Source organism: Chiloscyllium plagiosum, unplaced genomic scaffold (assembly GCF_037043375.1).
Source record: "Chiloscyllium plagiosum isolate Xiang-an unplaced genomic scaffold, Cpla_swu_hap1 HiC_scaffold_42, whole genome shotgun sequence".
Classification (NCBI taxonomy): domain Eukaryota; kingdom Metazoa; phylum Chordata; class Chondrichthyes; order Orectolobiformes; family Hemiscylliidae; genus Chiloscyllium; species Chiloscyllium plagiosum.
In genome coordinates, this window is record NW_028270180.1 from 103,390,576 (window position 1) to 103,397,512 (window position 6,937).

Sequence of the window (6,937 nt, forward strand, 5' to 3'; positions counted from 1 at the left end):
TTTAAAACTTTTATTTGGGTTAAATATTCAGTGCTGAAAATTCTGCAATTAAATTTCAATGTTGAACTGGATCTACTCTGAATGTCCCACTGAGTTACATTGTATTCTGTTTAGACGGTGCAACATCATCAAAGTGCATTTTAGAATATTCACGTGAAATACTTGAAATGACATCAGGAACTGCCGCAACAATTACATTTAATTGATGTAGTTGTTGTGAGCTTTCTTTACATGTATTACTTTCTGGTTAGGGTCAGCAATGAGTCTCTATCTCCAATTGCCCATTGAATAGCTTGCTAAAGCCACTCAGAACACAGCCAATTACTTCCCAATGAGTCTGGAATCCCATGTCGGCCAGACCATGTGAAGGTGACAGATGCCTTGTCATTCGTGAACCAGCTGTTTTTGTATTTTTTCCATTGACTCGGGTTACATGGTCACCATTTGGCTTTCTTTCCGATTCCAGACTTTCTTTAAATTCAAATTTCACCCTGGGCAAACGATGGTATTCCAAACCCCGTCCATTCAGCATCAAACTGGAGTTTGGGAATACTGGTGTCATGATATCACCGCTGTGATCCTAATACTGGAAATGCACAGAAAGCGGTCACAAACAGAAATGCAATCAATCTGACACTTTACATCATGAACAAATATTGGAGTGCAACACTGGCAAGAACTGTCTTGCTGTTCACAGCAACATCACAGGAGACTTTGCATCCAATCATCAATCTAAACTGTGTACCGGACTCTGTCTGAAGAGCCTGACTCACCATAATTTGCATTTTTTGAATTCTTCACTGACTTATGAAAAAGTTAGGCACATATCCCAAGAAGGTGGTACCTTTTTGAAGGCCTGCCATCTTGCTCGGCTAATTATGGTTGATCTTTCTTAAGAAACGTTATTACAACCAAATGGCATCTCAGTCGAGACTGTCGTGCTGGAAAAGTACAGCAGGTCAGGCAGCGTCCGAGGAGCAGGAGAATCGACGTTTCGGGCATGAGGCCTTCATTAGGATACATGAGGAAGGAGTTATGCCTGGAACGTTGATTTTCCTGCTCCTCGGATGCTGCCTGACCTGCTGTGCTTTTCCAGCACTACACTGTCAACTCTGATCTCCAGCACCTGCAGTCCTCACTTTCTCCTGATGGGTTTCTTAGTCACGTTCGGCACAGGAAAGGACCATCACCTTATTGTTGAATGGGTAGATCCGGCCAGGTCGGAAGGTCAGACGACCTCCTCTGAAGGAGAATACTGAACCATGTAACATGCTTCAAACCTTTGGTAGGTCTGCCACTATCCCAGCATTTTCATTTCATGCTCTTTTATTCATTGAAGGTACCATGGTAGGGACTGATTCTGGAACTTTACTCCAAACCTTTTGATTGCTTATTACATACTCATAATGCCTCCTCAACCACTTTATCAAACTGTCATTTAGCTTCAACGATGTTTTTTATTGACTCATGGAACATGGTGGTTGCTTTTAGTTGTCCGTAGATGTCCTTCAGCAGATGGCAGTAAGCTGCCTTTCTGAAATAACATGTTTCAAAATGGCCTGAGGAAGGAATTCCAGATTTTGACCCAATTACAGTAAAGGATCGGTGAATATTTCCATGTCAGGATGCCGAGTGTTTTAGAGAGGAGCTTACAGTGATGCTGTTCCCTTGTATCTGCTGCTCCTGTCCTTCGAGATGCAAGTGGTAGTGGGAAGGTACTGTCTAAGAAAGTGGCTAAGTTACTGCAGTGTAGGATTTTAGATAGTGCATATGGCAGGTACTAAGAATCAGATTTGGAGGCAATGGACGCTTGTGGATGTGCTACTGATCAAGTGGGATGCTTTGTCCTGGACAATGCCAAGCTTCTTGAGTGCAGTTGAAGCTGTTCCTATCCAGTCAAGGGGCGAGCTGTGCTATTAGCCTCCTGACCTCTGTCTCTTAGACAGTCAATTGGCTTTGCGAGTCAGGAGGGTGAGTTACTCGCTGTCCTATTCCTAGCCTCTGGCCTGCTTGTACAATCATTCTATTTATGTGGAGTGTCCAGCTCAATTTCTAATGAACAATAAAACCCAGGGTGTTGATGGTGAGGGATTCAGTGATGGTAACACTATTGAATGTCAAGGGGTTTTGGTTAGATTGTCTCTTATTGTCAATGGTCATTGTCTCGCAGCTTTGTGGTGTGAATGCTATGTGCCACTTGTCAGCTCAAGTCTGGAAATTGTCCAGATTTTGTTGCGTTTCAATGTGGACTGAGGAGTCACAAAAAATTGCTAGATTAATGCAGATTTCACTTCTGACCTTCTGATGGAGTGAAGGCCATTTCTGAAGCAGCTGAACATGATTAGGCCAAGAACACTTTCTTTCGGAACTCCAATTGGAGATTTGCTTTGGCTGAGACGACTGACCTCTAACAAGCAAAGCCATCTTCGAATGTGTGAGTTATGACTGCAGGCAGCAGGGAGTTTGTCGCCTAATGCCCATTGAATCCAGTTTTGCTACGACTCCATAATATCACACTCTGTCGAATGTGAACTTAATGTCAAGGGCTGTCACTCTCACCTCATTTCTGGAATTCAGTTCTTTGTCCATGTTTAAATCAAGTCTGTCATCAGACATGAGCTGAGTAGGCCTTGCGTAACCCACATTTACGCAGGTTATTGCTGAGCTTGTGCTGCTTGATAGCACCTTCCGACATCTAACTCATGATTGAGCATGGACTGATGGGGCAGTAATTCGCCAGGGTGGTTTCACCTATTTTCTGTGCACAGGACGTGCCTGGCCTATTTTCCACATTGTCCATGCCAGTGTTTTAGCTGTACCGGGATTGCTTGGCTAGCACAAGTCATCAGTATTATTGCCAGAATTTTGTCAGGCTCCATAGCATTTGCAGTAACCCCTGACCTCCTACCCCTGCCCAACAGTGCCTTGATTTCACATGGAGAGAAGCGAATTCCCTGCTGACGGGTATCTGTGATATTGGTGATCTATGGAATATGCCGAGATGGATCAGACAATTGGCACTTCTGGCTGAAGATTGCTGTGAATGCTTCAGCCTTAACTTTTGCGCTGATGTGTTGTGCTCTCCAAAAGCAGAGCAAGAGAATATCTGTGGAGCTTATTCCTTCAATGAGTTGTTTAATTATCAACTTTAATTCACGACTTGATGTGGCAGCACTGTGGGCTCAGACCCCTGTTTCCTGAATTAATGGTCTAGCCACAATATCTCCAGACTATAACTCCAACCCCCACACCATGATGTGGATATTCACAACAGAAGATTGCTTATCCTTTGTATTGTGTAGATTCCAACAATGCATCGTATATTCGCTTAAATTGTTAATCTCGAAAATGCTTTACTTCACAGACTTTAGGATATAATGTTCTGTTTTCAAATCTTCTCTCCGACAGGCAATGTCATCGATGTCACACTGGCTTTCCTCCTCACTAATTGCAAAACCAAACATTTTTCACCTCACCTTTGAACTTACTGATCAAAATTGCTACATTCTTGACTAGATCGTTCATATACGCTGCAAACATCAAATGATCCAGCACCAAGTCATATAGTAAGCCACTGGACACAAGATGTCTTCACAATGACTACCTTCGACCATTACCTTCTGCCAATAAATAAACATTCAATGCATTTGCCAAACTGCACCAGATACCATGAACCCTTACCATATTAAAGATGCAAGATCTGGTCAAAAACCTGATTGAAGTCAAGAAGCATTACACCCACTTTTTACACCCGATGTCACATCTCATTGCCTCTCCGGAAAACAGAATCAACCACTTCCGATATGATATCATTTCCACCAAAGCCATGCTGAATTTTATTGCTTAAACCTTACAATTCCTACTTTTAATGAATGCTGTCTCTTAGACTTACTTATTAACTTCCCTCAAGCTTTCTACTTTTAAACATAGGTTTATGAGTGAAACTATACATTGTCATTTAGCTCCTTTCACCCGATGATAACTCTTCTTATCTCTCTGACAGATAATTTACTCTAGCTGAAATAATCTTGTGTCTCTTCTGTTTCATTCTGGGAAATGGGAATGGAATTGAATACAATGTTGAGACCAACAACAACCTGTTTGTTCTTAACACTGTCAGTGTGTGTTCACCCTCAGAGGCAGGAAGACTTTGTGCTGATAATACGGAACGTAGCGCCTGATGTATCATTCTCAGCTGGTGCGCAACTTCCTGTTTGTATGTGCCAGCAGCAAGCCACACATCTCACTTCTGATCAGAAAATAAACCCAGGGGATGCAATCTGGCCGAAACATCTGCCAATGTGGCCTATATCAGGACACAGAGTGTGAAGTGATCACATTGAAGTGACATTTGCAAATCGACCTTTCGATCGCTGTTTCGCGGTCTGATTCCAGGACATCATTGGACGAGTCTCTCGACCATCTAACAAGCTCATTCGATTCACTAACGTCTGGGACATATCGACATGCACCTTGTCATGTCTTTGATCTTGTACTACTTGTTACTCTTTCTTCAGATTTAATGTTCCCAGTTTTTGATTCTGTCTTCTGTATCCATCACCTTCCCAGCCGAATACATTCTGTTTGATCTGTTTCCTAAATTTTGATCAACTAAACAAATAATACAGTTTTGTACAGACAGGTATGTCGGTGTGTCAGATTAACAGAATCAATATATGGAGAGATCATCTTGGCTGTATCTAACTCTGACCGACATTGAAGTCAAATAAAGCACAGCACTGTATGGTTTCAAACTTTGCAAATCCTCTCTCTTTGAAAGAGCTTGTTCTAACGGTTAATTATTTTCTTGATTATTTCACAAACTATGACTAAAAATCTCTATTTTTAACAAAGTTTCAAATATTATTAAAAGTTGCAGCCCTGGCATTTCCTACAGTGAGCTTTGTGGTGTTTAAATGTTCTGGTCAACAGTTGCTTCAAGCAGAAGACTTAAACATTGGTTTCTCCGAGTTCCCAGCCATTGCATTTGCAGTTCCATAATAACTGCAAGCTATTGATAAGCCCAGAATGAACAGAATGTCCAGGCCCTGTACACACCCAAACGCCATGATGTAGGCCTCGAAGCCCTCCGTTTCTTCCTGTCACGCCAACCCAAGCAGTACATGCTCAACCTCAACTACATTTCCTTTAAATCCTCCCACTTCCTCCAAACCAAAGGGTAGCCATGGACACCTGTACGGACCCCAGCTATGCCTGCCTCTTCGTCAGATATGTGGAACAGTCAATCTTCCACAGCTACACTGGTATCATTGCCCATCTTTACCACTGCGACATTGATGACTGTATCAACGCCACCTCATGCTAGCACAAGGAGATTGAACAGTTCATCAACTTTACTAAAGCCTTCCACCCTGACCTAAACTTCACAGGGACCATCTCGGACACCTCCCTCCCTTTCCTAGACCTCTCCACCTCTATCACCAGTGACCGACTAAACATTTACTGCAAGCCCACTGACTCCCACAGCTACCTGGGCTACAGTCCTCCCACCCAACCTCCTGTAAAAATGCCATCCTTATTGTCAATTCCTCTGCCTCCACTGCACCTGCTCCCAGGAGGACCAGTTCCACCATAAAACATCCCGGATAACCTCCTTTTTCAAAGACTGCATTTCCCCTCCCATGTGGTCGACGATGCCCTTGAACCCCAACCCTCCAATCGCAATTTCATACCGGAAATATTCCAAGCATTCGTTTCAATGAGATCAATACACTCCACCTGACTCTCCGGCTAGTGATGTGGAAATTAATGGTCTAATTAATGGTGCCAGACGATGCCTGGGACAACATCTCTTTATTCAACTAAAGTCAGCAATATACATTCACAATGTGAAAGGCACAAACTGTACTTTTACCCAGATCAGCCAATTTCATCTGCAGTCAGACACAACTTAAAATTCAGACCATTGCACAGAAGATAGGCGAGCGCTCACAACATTGGAAATGATTTTGTTTGATGAAAGAATCCATCGTAGACTTCCTCAGAGCAATTCGTGTCAACAAACTTGTTTTTGTGTGTGTGTGTGTGTGTGGGGGGGGGGGGGGGGGGGGGGGGGTAGCGCACGAAATGTTGCTTTAATCCGATTGATGTGAACCATTTGCACTTAAGAAGTTGTTTGAAAACGTCTATCACAGTAGATACGCGAGTAAATTTTACAAATCATTGATCAAAGGGGACAATCTTTTTTGGATTCGAGGAAGATCCACAGTGATATTTTGTAAATGTTTGGAGCTGGGATTGTTTTCAATTTTTGACCCAGACATTGGTGTATTTTCCCTATGGTGGGGGATTTCAACAATAGGGAACATGTTTTTCCAATGAGAGGAGAAAAATTTTAAACAGGATATCAGAGACAACCTTTTACACAGGGAATAGTTTGTGTGTGGGATGATTGAGTGGTGGATACTAACAACCTTTAGAAGACATTTGGATAAGTAAATGAATATCAAATGTTTGGAAGGATTTGGGCCAAGTGCACACAGGTGGGATTAGTTTAGTTTGGGATGAGGACTGGCATGGACTGGTTGGACCGAGGGGTCTGTTTCCATGATGTATCACTACCTGACTCTCTGACAATTTTTCTCAACACTAAACAGTGCTACAGTGATCTTTGAATGAACTGTTGATGGTAAGTTGTGTCAGAGACTCTGCGAATATTACCTTCAATGAGAGGAGTGACTAGTTACACAACTGAAAATAAACTTTTCTCCAGCATTGTTGCTGAGTCGTTTTGTTTCTGCGGAGGCAGTGGTTATAGTTTGCAGTTGGCTTTCCACCAACTGGTCAACCGTGAGACAAAATATCTTTGATCCACTGCAGAAACTCCACCTGCTTCCAGTAAATGAAACTGGGAACTCAAGGACCTTTTCTGTAGTCAGCTTAATTGCTGCCAACTATTGGATCCGGCCGATTAAAG